Source organism: Ambystoma mexicanum, chromosome 9 (genome assembly GCF_040938575.1).
Source record: "Ambystoma mexicanum isolate Mex_15411 chromosome 9, UKY_AmexF1_1, whole genome shotgun sequence".
Taxonomy (NCBI): Eukaryota; Metazoa; Chordata; class Amphibia; order Caudata; family Ambystomatidae; genus Ambystoma; species Ambystoma mexicanum.
Genome location: NC_090931.1, coordinates 1,020,819,471 through 1,020,837,087, shown reverse-complemented (window position 1 = coordinate 1,020,837,087; position 17,617 = coordinate 1,020,819,471). Strand labels below are relative to the sequence as shown.

Below are 17,617 nucleotides of genomic sequence, written 5' to 3'. Positions count from 1 at the left end.
TTTGCACACCCCAGTGCCGTTATGTACACGTGTGCAGTCTTCACTAAGCATTTGCAGTGCAGGGGACATTTTCTTCAGCCAAAGAGATGCTTTGAAATCGTCCAACACCTAGTAGCAATAAAGCTGAAGGAGGTCAGTGGAGCCATGTTTAGTTTTGGCACGTCTTTGATCCTATTTCATTGGAGTACAGATAGGAGGGAAGTGGTGGGATGCGAGGAGGCACACAGAGCTTGTGGGTGTTATTTAACCACCCATTGATTGCTTGTCGCCAGGGGCCCGGCCAACTGCCATCTAGCCCTCCCTTCCCAAAACACATCCACCTGGGACCTCTGAGCCAACTATCAACCATTAATATCATACTTCATATTAATCCTACCAGAATTATTTCCAAGAAGTCTTGTGTTAATGCCTTAATTGGGGCTGTGAATGTGCTACTGGTAAATAAAAAATAATAATAATAAAGTAACCATTGTGGCTTCGGCAACTTGATTTTTGGCAGAACTAGAATACATTTTTTAAATGCGACTTTGTACTACCATGTTAAGAGTAAAAGAAGGCACATGTTTTTTTAAAAACGTGTTTAAAAACAGTATTATACACACACAACTATTGAAATTTGTGCTGTATAAAGCACTACTTAAAGCCATTTTACACGTTATTGAGGCTAGAACACCCTCGAGCTCACCTAAGAAGGTTCTCTCCTCTTTAGAAATTCACCAGCTTCCACTGTAGTGTGGATCTTGTGCATGCAGTGTTACCTGGTCACGAGGCAGTGGTATGGTGGTCTGTGCACTAAATCTATTCGGGGTGGGGTGTAGATTATTATACTGGTTGTCGTGGCAAGCTCTAGACAAACTAGGGCATCGGACATGGCTGGGTGCGGGGGACGACAATTAGAGTGCCTTCCTTTATCCAGACATGGATAAACAGGTAGCTGGTTGACCCGATGCCAGCGTGCTGCAGGAAGCCTCAATGTGTTAGGAAAAGTCCTCAAAACCCCTGAACATCCAGCAGGCGTGACCAGGGGCGTTGCTAGGGGGTGGGTAAGGGGGCTATAGCCCCTAATCTTTTGGTTGTAGCCCCGGATAGAATCTCAAGAGCTACAGCCAAAAGACTAGCTAGCCCCCAGTCCCAAGAGTTCCAACATCAGCGTAGCCCTGGGTCTTTTCCAGACCTAGCAACTCCTCTGGGCGTGACCCAGTCTGGCGTGCAGCAGTGCCAGAGAGTCTGGCTGGATACGGTTGCCATTCTAGTACCCTGGGCTAGGAGTGCTGGAGAGTCAGACGTACAGAACAAAAATATTTGCCTTAACACAGCAGGAGCAGGTTCGGATGGGCCCGGGCATAAAATTGGCTCGAGCACCAATGGGGGAGTGGAGGGGGGGAGGCTCCCAAAGTCACAAATAGCAATGTGTTCCTTTTGGGAACGACTGAGTAGTACCCAAGTGTTTTTCCGATAAAAGTAGTTGCGAATTGTGCATTGCGAATTGTGCATTGGAAAGAACACGTGTTCAAGCAACGCTGGTTAAAGCTACTAGATGCACGTCAAGTGATATGTCAAACTGGCCCACTTTGGCAAAAGAAACTGACGCAAACTAGCACGCTGGGCCTGCACTTTGGTATTGCCCGAGAGCAGTCGACCTCTGAGCAGGAGGGAACTGCACTAGGCCATTCATCCCAGGAAGATGACAAGCTGCCCGGCAAGCTTTGTCTGGAGCTGCAGCATTTGGAGGTCTTCTAAAGAGCGCGAGCCTAGGTAGCAAGCGCCAGCAGTGGTAGATGGGTTGGGGTGGGGAGGGGTACAGGGGAAAATGGAGCGATGCAGACACTGGTAGCCGGGATTGGCCATGCCCAGTCTCAAAATGGGGAGAAGGAGGTAATCTAGACCCATCATGGGTTCGTTTAGTCCTGAACATGTACACGTTGTATTTGTGTGGCAACATTTCCAGCAATGCTGTGCATAGTTGCCTTTCGAGGCGCCAGTATTTGTACTTTCCTGCAGCGTCTATTCTAGAAATAGTAATGCACGTTTAAAACTACTGCATACAGAAATAGACGTTATTTTGTGTGCAAATGGCAGCACTTCAGTTACCAACGTTGTCTAGCATTTACTTTGAAAATCTGCCATTACTGAAATCAGCGCCGGCTCACTGGTCTCTTCTCAGTCAGCGTGTGTGAACGAGGACTAGAACTTCCTAAGCAGACGTGTTTAAGGGCTTGTCCTGGGATTCTGTGCGCAAATGCTCCTGCAAAACCCCAACATGTATATTTGCAGTAGCATTCACTCCCGTTATTGCATTAATAGAATTTTAACACATATCGGAATAAATAAAAACACTAATTTTAGGAGCAATCACTATTTCCAATCTGAAATCATTTCAAAATATAGCCTGGGAAAATGTACAAGTGCCAGAAATAGATGGTCTTTAGGTCAGAGACCAGACACCTTTTCTATGCTCAATATTCATAACTTGCATTCAAAAAGTCTAGGATCCGAGTAGCAAACAACACAAATGAAGATTTGTTTTTATTCTTGGCCATCATTTGGCGAAGTGTGCAGTTCACTGCGTTCTGCAGGGGCAGAGCATGGAAGGAGTATGTACAAAAAAATAGACGACTGCTCTCACAAAGACTGAGTGCAGGTGCTTTTGAGTGGTGGTCGGGGACTAAAAAGAGCAGCACGTTTTTGCACTGGTTATCGCCATGTCCTCACCCTACCCACCCCTGAAGACCTTTGGTGTTGTGTACCTCTTTCGGTGCGTCACTCTACTGCCAGCACCATTCCACGGGAGCTTGTACAGCTGCTGCAGGGGCTCTTTAGATCCACTATGTCCACTTAAAGAGGGGTGGGGGGATTGGGAGGGAAGAGGGATAGGACAGAGGTTGTGCTCTTCTGTTGATGCTTGCAGACCAGGCAAAACTGGCATCTGTGTGTTGGCTTTCTAAGTGTGCTTTGATTGTGTGCACTGGCTTGTGTCCAGAAAGGTTAAAGCCCAGTGTGAGTCGCTTTGTTGTTTGTGGATGGTTGTAGTGGATGTGTGGTTTGTGTGTTGTGGGTAGTGTGGCTGGCCCTTTAGGGCGAGCGTGGTACTTGGGAGGAATGTAGGAGAGCAGCATGAGCTAGGGTAGTTAGTGCAGTGGCAAGCTTCAGAGTGTAGTATGCTTTCAACACAGAGGCAGGATTCAGAGGGAAGCAGTACCCCATCTACATTTCAAAATTAATCTAGGTCCCATACACCCGCTACCCTCAAAATTCATCTAAGTTCAATACATGGCTATGCTCAAATTTCATCTAGGTGCAGTACATTGGTTACCCTAAGAATTCATCTAAGTGTAATAGATGGCTACCCTCAAAATTCATCTAACTGCAATACAAGCACCTTGGATCAGATGGGAGAAGCACAGCAAAGCTTGGTGGGTCAGACTCAGCTCTCTGAAATATTTTTTTAATTTTTTTTTTTACATTAATTTAGAAAAAGAAAAACTTTGTCAACACAGGTTTCCATCAATATCATACAATTTTTCCTAGAACTAAAGAACCCAAAGAAACCCAAAGAAATCCTAAAACAGTTACTATTGTGCATTTAGTAGAATCAGGTCTATAAAATTCATGGTGGCACAAGTTAATTGAACATTGGTTCCAGAAATAAGATAACGCCACCAATGGTTCACGTTGCCATTTTTCGGTGCAAACCGGCCTAAATGTAAGGAGCGCTGTCCAGCGATTTAGGAACACTCGATCACTATATGTTTTATTGATTCCACAGCACTCATACAGAATCGACAAAGATTAGACAGTCGCCGGATCTCTTCTCATCAAAACCTCGTTCGTTTTATAAAGGTTTAAACGTACCCTTATAAATTGATCGTGATGATATCGCGATGGAAATTTGGACAAGTATTTTGGAAGTTCACCCATTTTTTGCGTCGAGGTTCCCAAGTCTATTGCTGAAGCCAACATCCTTCACTTTTCAAGGTTGATAATCCAGTTCCATTGACGGAACTTTTTTTTTTGGCAACTTGCGGAATTTGGAGAACTTGCAGCATGGCCGTATCTGCCTCTCTCAATATCGATAACAATTTTTCTTCCCAGCTATTAAGTAAGTTCACTGATAAATCTTTGCTCTTTTCATTCAAAATCAAATAGGGCTTCGCTGCAGGGGTAAGGTGCATTTTTCGCAGTACAGCAATCGATTTCCAAAGAACTGTGGTGTACAAGGAGTCCAAACCAAGTTCATGCCAAATGGCAACAACAGACATTTTGTGGAAATTTAAGGACCTTACGCCAAAATATCCCCTCCAATCGGCACCAAAAACCTGTGTCGATGTTCCAGCCAGCTTCGCTTCCAAAAGATACGCCAGGAATCACTTTTTGCAAATAGAAAGTTATTACTGTCAATAAAGTGAATTTACCATACTTTGTGTGTAGTTTGGCTTAACACCTGATGACGCAGGGTGGGTTTTTTCAGCAAGGGTGTAAGGACCGATTTCTTTAATTCTTTTGGCACCATCCCCTGTGTTAGGGAAGCATTGACAAAATCCACCAAAAAAGGTTTGAGAGATGACGCATGTTGTACTGCCAGATAAACGGAGATTGGGTCATAAACATGATTAGTAGGTTTCAAATTAAGAATCAAGGCCTCAATTTCCTCTGAGCCTACCGGTGAGAATGAGAAGGTAGATGGCGCATAAGTAGGAGTCTTTGGACAATCTTTGTTCAGGTCAGGCATTACTGTGGTAATGGTTTGAGAGTCAGTCAATGGTTTGAACATTATTAAAAAAAGCATTAAACTCTTTAGCAACGGTGCAGAAAGGAGATAATTTAAAAGAAACAAGATGGAAGGGAGAGTTTCTTAATTATAGCAAATCATTCCTTTGACCGATTTTCTGAGGAAGTAATTTAACTTTGAAAAAACTGATTTTGCCTGGACAATTCCTTGTTTGCAAGTAACCAGTGCCTCTTTGGCATCAAAGCGGGAAAATAAATCTTTCATTTTCTGCCCGATTTTTTCTTTACTTTCGATAATTTTGCTTTAGCTATCTCAAGGCTTCTGAAAACCAGGCACTGTTTCCATTTTTATTTTGCTTCCTAGGTTTGCTTCCTGCATGACCCAGTCATTGAGGTACGGGTAAAGGCATACACCCTCCTGGTATTAACAAGCCCACCCAGGGTGCCAAGACCTTTGTAAAGACCCTTGGTGTGGATTGCAGACCAAAAGACAAAACCTGGAAGTGGGCTTGGCAACTGCAGATCTTGGGTACAGGAAATGGTCCAGTGAATTGGAAGATGGAGGTAAGCATCCAATAGGTGCAGGGGCAGTAGCCAGTCCCCTGTGGCAATCAGAGGAATAACCTTCAGCAGCATCGCCATTTTGAAGCGGGCCTTCTGGATGGTGACTTTCACCAGTTTGAGATTTATGACAAGCCTGAATCCTCCGAAAACTGTATGGACCAGGCAGACATGCGAATACCAGTACCTGCTGTTCTGCCGACAACTTCTGAACAGCCCTTTTGTGCAACAGCAGCTTTATCTTGGGGAGCAGGGCCTCCCTCTTTGCCACTTTCGAGGACCATGGAGTTACTACTGTTCCAGTCTCTGGAGAGGGACTGGTGAATTCCAAGTGGTAACCCTGTTGAACAACTTGCAGGACCAAAGGATCTGCTGTTCTTCAAATAAGTGTGCAAACTGTTGGATCCTGGCACATCAGGATAGTCAAATAACAGCACCTATTGAAGTACCGACACCTAAGCAAACCTGGACAGTAAGGTACCCACTGAGAAATCCATATCTACAGAGATGACAAAAGAACGTTTGTCAGAATGGAATACCTGAAGAAACCAAAAAAATACTAAAAGACGACTGGTGACATGAGAAATCAGACTGACGCACATACAGAATATAATGACCTAAGAATGCTGATAAAGAGACTAAAGACCATGGATAAGTAACATCTTGAGCCTAAGCTGAAACAGTTGATTTCAAAAAGAACCTTATGCCATAGGCCCGATGGAGACATTAAGTCAGTTAAAATGTGGACATATGCAACAAACCGCAAGAAGCAAAGAAATTGTGGAGCTTGCTTATGCTTAGTAGAAAAATAGATTGCGGCAGGCGCCAACTATACATATATCTACCTCAAAAGCACTTTATAGATGAGTGAAAAATCCACTATGCACATGAGCAGAATTGAATAGAGGTTACTAAAAGTTTCACGAGGAAAATGCAGCAACAAATCAAAAAGTAAAGACAGAGACAAACCCCGCTGAAGGTAACCCTGCAAAGAGGCCAAGGTCGTATCAGGCTGGAATAGGCTGGCGATGCCTGCAACTAGAGATAGGAAGAACAAAAGTCTCCTGTTAAGAAAGGTCGAGATAAGCTGCAGATGGTATCCAACTGACAGAACTAAATCAAATAGACAAAACTGCATGAAGAAGAGGCCGATTTCATGTGTCCCAGTCACGTGGCAAGGCGGCAGAAAGGGACGAGACTTTCCTACGCATTAAGCCTTGTCGTATCCATCCTCAAACTTTATCAGACCAAGAGGCAGACCCAAGGACAAACTACAAGGAAGTAATTAACACACGGCCACTGAGGTGATGTATGGTTGTAACATAAATTGAAGGAAAGCTGGGGTGCAGACTTACTCCCTGCACCTGGCCAACTATTCTGCATGCTGCTAAGCGCAAGTGGAAAAGAATGTGTGGGATCCATGTCAACCCAATCAAAGCGGACCATGTAATCTAGGGACCTATAGAGAGTAGAGCCAATGGGACGTCATCATTTTAGTGACGTTTACAGTAGCCAGTTCGAAGGAAGGGCTTAGTTGCCCCACCTGACATTATTACCCAATCCCTTCTCCACCGTTACCATATACAGATATAGAACCTATGTTAACGTTAGCTTCCTATAACCAATCAAGTTGCATGTTAGGTTTATAAGATTACACGTCAATGATGATGAGTTTTTGGTATATAGGTTGTGGTTTTTCTGAAATTAATCGGACTTTAAGCAAGAAGGAAAAAAAAAAAAAAAAAACCCGAGCGGTTGCTGATGTTCATTGAACTCCCCGTTGTTTGTACTTGTCATTAAACGGACTCCCTTTGCCAAACTATTGAGTTGTCATTATTATTTGATGCAAGAGTACGAAACTGCCTCCCCATCTATCTCAAGGGTGCTGCTGCTCGTCTTAAAGGGCTGTTTGGAGACCCTCAGTCTTATGGGCTGGCTGCGGTCCATCCAGTTCACACCGTTCTGCCACCTCCCACCTTTACTCTATAACAGGTCCTGGCAGTCGATTCCTGTTTCTCTCTGGGTGGATGCAAACTGGGGCATTTCCTGAGTGTTCCAGTGTTTATCCTGTTTATGCACTCAGTGGACCTTTTCCTCCAGTTCATCACCAAAGAGATTTTCCCCTTGAAAGGGTAGATGGAGTACCAACGACTTCTGAGCGTTACCAGTCCTCCATTCCTTAATGTGGATATGCCTGTGGTGCCACTGTATGTTTGTCTTTAAACCCCATCATGTTTTCACCCCGAGACTATGCAACCTCCTCCCCGTCAGCATCAGATTCGCCCCAGCGCTCCAACATCCACCTCTTCAAGGAATCTCTCCTTCTCAACACCTAGGCCATCGCGTTGCCCCACGACTCGCCAGATGCTGCCCGCTTCTCTACTCCCCACCGCCCGCTACAACTGTACTCCTCTGGTATGCCCCTCTCTATCCTACCCCCTCCCCCACTGTATATATGTTCTGTTATTACCTCTGAAAAGCGCTCCGTTACATATTTGTATACATCTGGAAGGCGCTCTGTTGATTCTCGAAGCTAGGTCCGCACTCAAATACTATATTATTATTATGGTAATTTGGGTAATGTCGCTGACCCAATCGACAAAAAAAACGCATGGTTTCCTGGAAGTCTGACACTAGGTCTCCAAACATTTCTTGGGCGGAAGGGGGGGGGGGGGTTTAATTGGGAAAGAGCCACACGCAAGTAGGCACATTTCAAGCATTTGCCCCCTTGTTTCAGTCTAATTTCGCGGACGATACACAGAACACACTGCGTACCATTCATAAAAATAAAAGAGTTTAAGACAGAAAGTATGAAGGTTCATCCCTCCTCTCCTTTATGAGGGCTTATGAACAGAAGGTGGTTTCAGCAGTGAACTATGCACCGAAATGCGATTGGGCTCGTCGGTTTACACAAACTGGGGAGATGCATTTGAAAGCCAACTTTTTTTAAATTTTATTTTCAATTTTAACAATACAACAATACATTAAAAACATCAAGGTGATACAAAAATAAACTATATACAAGATTACAAATCACTGAACACAAATTCCACCCCACCCCCCAATCGTAGAATTCACATCCGAACATATTCAATTGTCATTTTCAGTATATTGAAAGAAATCTCCCCCATATCTTATTAAATAGCATTTTCTTGTCTTGTCTTAAAGCCAACTCTTGTGTTCAAGTTCCGGTACTATCAAGCCCAAGTCTTTCTACCTAATCTCAAAATCAGGAAAGTGTCTCGGTTCCTAAAATCAAAACTGCAGAGAAAAATGCAATATTGTTTGCATTGAATGAGGCGCTCCAGCAAGGACATTGTAAAATATTGTTCAGGTAAGAATTTTTCAGAAATAAAAACAAAAAATAAATAAAAAGGAGGTGGATTGTTTAACGACTTGTTTAAATAAGGATTAGAGATATAAAATTTAAAATTCTACATAAGGACTGGCTCTCCGAGTCTGAATAAAAAGGAGGAAGAGGAAAAGACTATACTTATGTGTTTTCCGTTAACCAGCTGCGAACACGCAAGCGGCTGTAAAAACGCGCGTGCACGGGGGAGGGAGAGAGAATATATAATGAAGACTTGTGGGTCTATTTAGAGCATTTTGTGAGAGACATTGGTATGAGAATACCTGTGGTCAAAAGCTCAGATCTCTTAGATATTGTCATTAGTAGAGTCATGGAAATGATACATCTCCGTGAATAAAGGATCATACTTGAATTATGAAGAACTCAAACTAGGTCCTTTTCCTAATATTGCGGTTTTAATTATTGTGAAGAAGAAGTATGAAAAGTTAGTTTTCTTAAATGTAGTTGGTGAAAAAAACTGTTCCACATGGATCGGTGTAAATCCAGAAGACGCAACATTAAATGAACACCATACAAACCCCATAATTACGTACGTCCCTTTGATGGGAATATCTTGCGTTACAGCAAGCACCTTAAATTCTCTCGACTCGAGAGCTCATTGGTAGAGGTCAACTTTTCTTTCTGGACTCATGTAGCATGAGCAACATGGCACCGTTAGATCTCATGAACTCTCCCCATCTAGTGCTTGCAGAGCCGGATAGATCAGAGCTAGCGCTTCTCAGAAAAGTGCACGAACAGAACGGAATGCTCAAAAGCATCCCCACAACAAGTCCTTTCTGGTGTACTGTGCGCCGAATATTTCACTTCAGGTCCACACATGCCAGACTTTGGGAATGCTGAATGGGCAGAATTATTTATTGGTATGAATGATAAAGAAATACAATAAAAGCAAAAGGGGAAGACGTGCCCGGCATATAACCACACCTGTATGAGCTATGCTGCTTTCTGTATCGCTCCGTGCCACTCGCTGCCCCTTTTCCCGCGGGCCGTTCCTAGTGCCAGCTTGAGTTTTACCTCATCATCTGAGGACTGTCAGTTGACAGAGGATTACGCACACCGCCAGGTACTCTAACCCCACTCACACGCCACGCTACATCAGTTGCAATGCAGACACATATTTAACAGACTGTACCCCTTCGGCGCTTCTTGCAGCGACTCGCCCCTGTGTTAACTGCAATGACTATAGCCGCCGCCTGACCCCTCTTCGCACCAGACAGGGTGGGTTGCAGGTCCTACCTGCAGAAGAGTCCAGAAGCTGAGAGGTGAAACGTGGGTAAAGGCGGGCGCCTGCGAAACGTTTCAGCACCGGGAGAGCAGCCGCCAGGCTCTAAGGCTGCGAGCGTTCACCCTCAAGGGACCGGCGCCCAGGTGATGCTCGGAGGGAGGTCAGGGGAGGCGGGGCTCGGCCACTTCTTCTTCTGCAGCAGCGGCCGCTCCCTCTTCCGCCTCTCGGGAGCCTGCAGGTGAGCAACATGCTGCGACGTCTAGCACGCCCCGCCTCGTGCGCCTGCGCGTCACGCCCATCACCTGCTCGCCACCTCAGGTGAAAGCTAAACAAGAAAGCGAGAAGAGCGCGTCCGCTTTGCGCATGGGCGATAATAGCTCTACGGCCCTGTGCCCGGGTAAGAAGACACGCGTTCCGATTTGCGCACCCAAAGTGCCAGTGCAGGAAACGCCTTAATTACACACAACCATAAGGGCGAACCGTAGAGGACGTATCACGCTCGCCCTTCTATGAAGCTCAATATACACTACAGGCAGCCAACAAGGGGAGTATCCAGCATTGCTAGGGGGAGAGCCACGAAACAAGTCCTGCTACCCCACCAAACCTCCCAACGCAATTCCAAACGGTCTCATTCGTGCCCCCACACCGCCTGCCACAATCTACTTTTATTTTGGTAACATTAGTGGCAGATGGCATTTTAACACGTAACCAAAAAAAATAAAACTGCAGAATCATTACAGATGCAGGAAACTCATCTATTAGAACTATGTCCATACGCTCTGGGCTAAAATACACGCAAACTTAATTTGCATATGGATTGCACCACAGAAATGACTTTACAGAAAAGGACATCCAAGGAGCACCATCAGTCTTTGATACTTGGAGAACCAATGGAAGAATAAGTTGCCATAAGCAAGCCAAGTGGCAAATAACTTTCTGGTGCAAAATTCCTAAATTGCACTATTATTATATATAGAGCAACGCTATAGTCATTAGGCTTTTTTAAATAACAGCATGATATATTAACATGAGTTATGAAGTGAATCACTTACAGAGCTGCAGATTAGAGACAGTGCGATTAAATGATTTGCCCAGGATCACACACTTGCCCTAGAGATTACTAGGAGAGAAGGACACGACAGTGAAAGAGAGAAACTAGAGGAAAGGGGCTGTTACCTCTGTACTAATATGAGGCCAGCGAAGCACAACACAAAGTTGTCCGGTGGTACTATCAAGGAGATTTAGGATAACCACTAAGGAAGCTCGACCAAAAAACAGGGAGAAAGAATTTGTCATAAGACCTATGATTTTTTAATTGCCCCTGATGAATGTCCGGCATAGTGGAGCCAATAGGATAGAAACTTGGACAAGTTAGGCAATCAGTGTGAGCATATTACTGATGTTAAGGATAACATGCAATTGAGCAGCATATGCTGATTGTGACATTATTTTGAAGTGTCATTAAGAATTGATGTTAACTTTTTAAGCAATATGACCCGAGCAGCGGGGGCATTACTGACTCTTTTTTTGAGGGTCATATTGCTTTTAGTACCCCGGCCCGCATTATATGCGTGACCGGGGCACTAAAAGCATTTTTTTCTGTCCCGAAAAGCCACAGCATTTCGGGACAGAAAAAAAAAAAATAACGACCAAGAAAATGGCCACCGGGAAAGGGAAAACGGGAGTCTGTTTTCTCTTTCCATGGCGGCCCTTGGGAGCGGACGCGCTGGGAACACAAGTGTTCCCAGCGCGTCCGGTCCCGAAAAAAAGAAGCAGAAGGTAAGTGGGGTTGGGAGGGCGGGAGGGAGGGGAAGGGGGGAGGAAAAAAAAAAACGTACCTTTGTCCCTGCCAGGGGATGATGGAAGCCTCCAGCTGTGTGGAGGCGCGGAGTCTCCACACTGCTGGAGGCTGCCATCGTCCCCCACCAGGGACGCAGGAGCAAGAAGGTAAGTGGGGTGGGGTAGGGAGGAGGGAGGGAAGGGGGAAAAAAAAAACTTACCCGAATCCCCAGCAGGGGGCAGAGGCAGCCTCTCAGCCGCGGGGAGGCTCGGAGCGGGGATGGCCCCGCTTCGAGCCTCCTCATTGGCTGAGGGGCTGCCACGCCCCCCCCTGCCGAGGACAAGGCAACTGGAGTCCCGGCAAAGAATCAAAGGATTCACGGCCGGGTAAGGACCCGGCGAGAGCCAATCAGAATGCTTGTTGCATTCTGCTTGACTCTCGCCGGGTACTAATAATGTATATTTACCCTTGTGAACACACCTCATTTTGTGTTGATAGGTTATTATGAATGATTATGAATGTATTTTTTATATTTTTGTATGAGCATCTAGGTACATAAACTTTAAACATATTGATTTGTATTAAATTAGGTTAAGCAGAATCCTGTGCAGTGCCCTTAGGGACCACTACACACAATTAAGACTACAAGTGGTAGTACAATGTCACCTTTGGTACAGGCCTGTACTACACAGAAAAAGTGGTAGCAAAGACTGAGCAGCCAGACTTATCTCAAGAGCAAATGAGCAGTAGTAGAGATTACGCAAAGGACTCCAATCACTGTGACTCAAGCAAACACTGAATCATGGTTTCTGGTTAAAAAGTAAAAAGTACATTTATTCTTAGACCATCTGTTCACAAAACACTTCACTTCTATTAAATTAAAACCAAACTTCAAATATACTACACACAACCAATTCCCCTTGTGCAGAGCAATTCAAAGTAAGTACCTTTGGATTTGGCAGACCAGTGTTGTGAAACGACGACGTTACCGTGGGTTAATACGCAATCACTTTTTGACAGTAATGACAGTTCGGTCTTACCAAAGAAAGGCGTACCCGCGAGAAGAAATGTTACCGTAGTCAAACATACTTAGCACATGAATTAACACAAGCGAATAGGGGATACAAATCATAGGCAATACTTTTGTCAAGACAGTTAGAATCCTAGGACAGTTTCTAAAACGTAGATAAAAGTCAATAGGCCTGCGCCAGTGTCAAATAGGACAGGGTCCTGTTGTCGAGGTTCACAAGGTTAGAACAGTTCACGATTCGAGATGCCAGGAGTACTTGGATATTGTCACAAGGGAAGCAAAAGTTATAAGAGGGAAGGAAGACAAGGGCAAGCCTTGGGTGAGGAGAAAGGGTTCACCCCAATTCCTCGAAGTCGGACACAGTACCTTATTCGTTTGAAGAAAAGCTGGTGCTACGGCAGTTGTTCCTGGTAGTTCCTGCAGACTCACGGTTCCTGGAGCTTCTGTCATGGGGACAAGAAGGACGACGTCTGGAGTGATCTGCACTACCCAGGGATGAGGCCAGCTGTTATCTTACTTACTCAGTAGAGCTAAGATAAGCACACTACCACCTCCACATATGATACACAAGTGTAAAGATACGAAATCCTACCTGGTCTTCAACAGCCGATTGTGGATAGGAGTGATTCACCTGGCGTCTTTCCACCATGCAGGTTAAGTCAGCACCGATTGAAAACACCAGGGAAACCCTCGAGGGGAAGAAAACCCTGATGATGGTTTTCGTCGAAAGTAGGACGCGGGGTGTTTCAGGTGGACGTCTTCAGGGGGAGCCTAGTCACCGTCGAGTCGTCCTTGAGATGTCAAAGTGTCTTTCCGGTCCCGGAAATGGCTATAATGCGAAGGGACAGTTAATTTAGAAACAAGGAAACAGGTAAGTTAAATAACTGTATGTAAATACTACCCTTGATGTTTAGTTGTAGTAGGAGCTATTGTCGGTTGTACTTTCAAAGGCGGGAGAGAGCGGGTAACTAAATGGAAAGACAAACACTTAAACAAATTCAGTAAGGACAAAGTAGGAAAGAAAAGAGTGAGGGAGATTTTCGTACCAAAATCCTAAATGGAGGACGGAAAGAGAGACTCTGGGAAAATTTCCACGATCGGGTTGAAGTGGCGGCTGGGAGTTGTAGTTCGATACTGCCCGAATCTCGTGAGTTGCTGAATAGCGGCAGGAAAGAGATTAGTAAATGGTGTTCTAACATACGATGATGTTGAATAGGAAAGAGTAAAGATTGTACGTCTACGTCTAAGGTACTTCCTGGGAATGCGAACAGTGATACTCGTGCGAAGTGTTTGAAATCCTAAGAATGGGAAGAAAGACAAAGGAGACGTGATTAAAGGGTAGCGAGTTTGTTAAGATCTAGGAGCTCCTAGTAGCGATACTCACGGAGTGTAGCTTCTGTGAACAGTAGCAACGCGATGCAGTACTGTGTTTGATGGGAAATACTTTCGCGGTGTGGATGGGCGGAGCTAGTTCTACTGCTTTCAGAACCTCTGTACCTTCACCCTGTGGTATAGCGGCCATCTAGGGAGTAGGGATCTGGATGCTTGAGATATGACGCCAACGGCACCACAAGGAATACTTTCGAAAAATCCTGTGAGGGTTCGTAACACCAGCAGCAGCGAAGCAACGGTGAATAAAAGGTGTGCTCCTTTAAAACAGGAGATGCTCTTCAGACGGCTATCCGGACTACTACAGCGGTGTTCATGGATTTCGACCAAGAAGAGGATCCTCTGGCTGTGGAAAGTGAGCTGGTTGATCCCACCAGGCTCAAGGGAAGAAGACTCCAGACTGGATCTTCTCTTGTTGGTGAAGGCTAGACAGCTCAGGACTGCAGCAGGGCTTCACCGGGACTCGGGAGTTGCAGCAGCCGTCTTCTTCTCCGCTTCTCTTCGGTTCTTTGCAGTTCTAGTGGCGACTCTGACTTCCAGCCAAGAGTCCTGCCTTTTATGCCAAAATCCCCCATTCACACAGCCTGGCTGTCAATCCCTCAGCAGGACTAAACCCTTCCCTCACATTCAGCCCACCTAGACACCCAGACGCCAAAGGAGGGCTTCTGGACAGAAGCCCGCCAAAGGTTGGCGAACAAAGAAGCCAAACCTGGTTTGCCACGCAAAGTAAAACACAAGAAGGACTTTAACAAAAAGAAATGGCATTAAAACACGACTAGTGCCAAAATAAAAAGTATTTGGCAAGCGAGTTTAAGTTCCAGGCTAATACAATAGCCTAAAACAGTACCACGTTTATATAGTATAATCGCGGTAGAAAAGTTTGGGTAGATACCACTGCCACCAGCCAAGTCTTAGTGTTAAGAGAGCAAAATAAAGCTCCAAGAGGCACAAACAAAAAGGAGTAGGAATTAACCCCTTCCAATACTTCCATGTAAGATGGGGTGTATTGGGTCTTTAGTTTGAATGTCTCCATAAAAATAATGGCAACTTTACATGTTTTTGGGGGCCAGTAGTCAGCCCCAGAAAAATGGAGTCAGTGGGAAGTCTCAAAGACAACCCTGTGTCACTGCACTGAAGGTGCTGTGTAACACACACAAAAAGTGGGGCTCATGGAGTGGTGTAGCTCCAGAGCCCAAGATCACACAAACAGTAGAAATACACATGGCAAAAAACATGTAAGAGTGGGAAAGAGATTCACACTATTACAAGGTGGAAACAATAAACCCCAGAAATCCAGCAAAGCTGCTGAGGGACTCACTAGGTGAGGGAAATTAGCCATAAATAAGAATTCTCCCTAAAACATTGTATTATGTATACACTGTGAAATTGGGGTCTGTTTTATTTAAGGCTCCTTAGTTTCTTTGGAAATTTGGATGAACTTCTGGGGGATGCGCTTTGGTATACCTTCCTTTGGTCATATTATTTGCAGTTAATGCCCAATAAGTAGGAAGGTGTGGAGTCCACAGGCGGAGTATCGTTGTGAGACATATGCTGCCCATCGCTAGGCATCCCTTTAGCTAAGAGATGCAGCGATAATTCCTGCATTTCTTAGCTAAAGGGATGTCTGGCAAGGGACATTGCCACCATTAAGACTGAAAGGTGAGGCTGCTGGAAGCAGAGACCTAAAGCCTGAAGCTCCTGCAAAGAAGCGGGAGCTTCAAGCTTTAGCAACAAAAAGGCCTTGGCTTCCAGCAGCCTCACCTTTTCTTCCATAATGGTGGTGCCGGCCCACAAGCATCTCATCATTAAAGAGATGCCTCACAATTCCTGGCACCACGATTATAGAGAAAATGATTTTTTTTTAAAGCCTCAACCTCTCGCACATGAGCGAAAGCTTCAAGGTTTGGGAAAAAAAGCCTTGCCATCTAGCGGCCAGGGGACATTTGGGAGCCCCAGCCAGGCCCCGTCTCAGAACCATATTTGTGAGCCTGCCGGGGCACCACCCTGGATATGCCTGAGCCCACTTAAAGCCATGCCAGTTACCTGTGTGCTGATATGAAAGGGTTTGGCACAGACTACGCAGGTTAGCCATATGGACAGCCCTTATATTGGGAAGTGCACAAATTAACAGAATGGTTGTTGATAGCAGATGGGTAGGGTCTGAGTCTTTTAAATGCACTAGACCTGGTCAGTCATCTGAAGGAGTGTGGGTAATATAACGATGCAAGATTTTAGTAGTGAGGAGTTAGTTGATGGAGGAGAGGGGATGGAGGAGGAGATTGGGAGTTAGGGCATGCTTCCTGGCCCTTGGTTGTAGATTTCACTGAGATTCAGATGCAGACCGGTATCACGCTGTAGAGTATCAATGAATCAAATTGGATTCCTACAGATGGTAGTGAGAAGAGCTTAGAAATTGCTCATCTAAAAATACTGCATGTTTTGAGTGCGGAGTCTTAGTTGCTATTATCTTTAATTTCTTTCAGAGTGGTTAATCGAAAAGCAAAGTTCTTAGCTGTTTCCTGAAAGTCAGGCGGTTCACTTCCAGGTAGAGAGATTTGGATAGTGTGTTCCACTGTTTTGTGGCCAGAACTGAAAAAGCGGTTCCTCCTTGCCATTTCTTGTAGAAGTTGGGGACTAATACTAGTGCAGCATTGCTGGACCTAAAATGGGAGTGTACTGTTTAGCCTACCTCTAAAGGAGGATGGCCCTCCCCCTGATATGAATGATCAGCAATACTCAAGGTCTTTTGATGGGTAGCCAGTGGAGAAAATGTGATGCTGGGGTGATACGTTCAAATTGCTTAATCCTGCGAAGTAGTCTTGCTGCTTCATTTTGAACTCTTAAGTTTGCTCATTGGGTAATCTGGGAGTCCGAGAAAGAGGCTGTTGGTATAGTCTAATTTGGATAGCATTAGAGAAATTCTGGCCATGGGCCTGTGGGTGTATGGTAGGTAAGGTGTATGTAGCATAGACAGCTGGGAAAAACAACATCTGACAATGACTTTAACCAGTGGATCAAGAGTGAGGGTGTTGTCCATTGTGGTTCCAAGATTCCTTACCATGGTTGTCTGGATTGGGCAAGAGCCCATCTCGTCAAGCCAAGGGATTGTGGTGGAGGTAGAACCTGTAGTATTGCAGAGCATCAGTTCTGTTTTGCTAGGGTTGAATGTTGGTCTGTTTGCAGTCTTCCACGCGTCCACCTGTGCAAGGCATTTTTTTTTATTTCTGGAGCATTTGGTGACGAGTGGTTCACACATTTGTAGAATAGTGTGTCATCTGTGAAGTTATAGCAGGCGATACCAGATCTTTTGATGATATCTACTAGGGGTGTAGATGTTAAAAAGTAAAGGTCCTTGTGTGGATTCTTAGGGTACTCCTCGGGGAAGTGGGCAAAGCTGGAATTGAAGGGGCCCAGGATAGTAGTTTCTGTTCCACCCGTGTTGAAGGAGGTGATCCCTTTTGTAAAGCTGTTTCTTTAATACCAATATCATCCAGTCTTTTACGGAGTATCTCGTGACTGATGGTGTCAAAAGCG

At 45.0% G+C, this 17,617-nt stretch overlaps 1 protein-coding gene across 9 annotated transcripts in view; it reads right to left on the bottom strand.

Annotated features, from left to right (window-relative positions):
* Window positions 1–10,151, bottom strand: part of GALNT3 (polypeptide N-acetylgalactosaminyltransferase 3) — a 684,564-nt gene extending 674,413 nt beyond the window's left edge. For all 9 annotated transcript variants that reach the window (XM_069616285.1, XM_069616286.1, XM_069616289.1 and 6 more), the window contains exon 1: window positions 9,896–10,151. The gene's annotated coding sequence lies outside the window, so the exon portion shown is untranslated. The remainder of the gene's footprint in view (window positions 1–9,895) is intronic.
* Window positions 10,152–17,617: the final 7,466 nt, after the last annotated feature.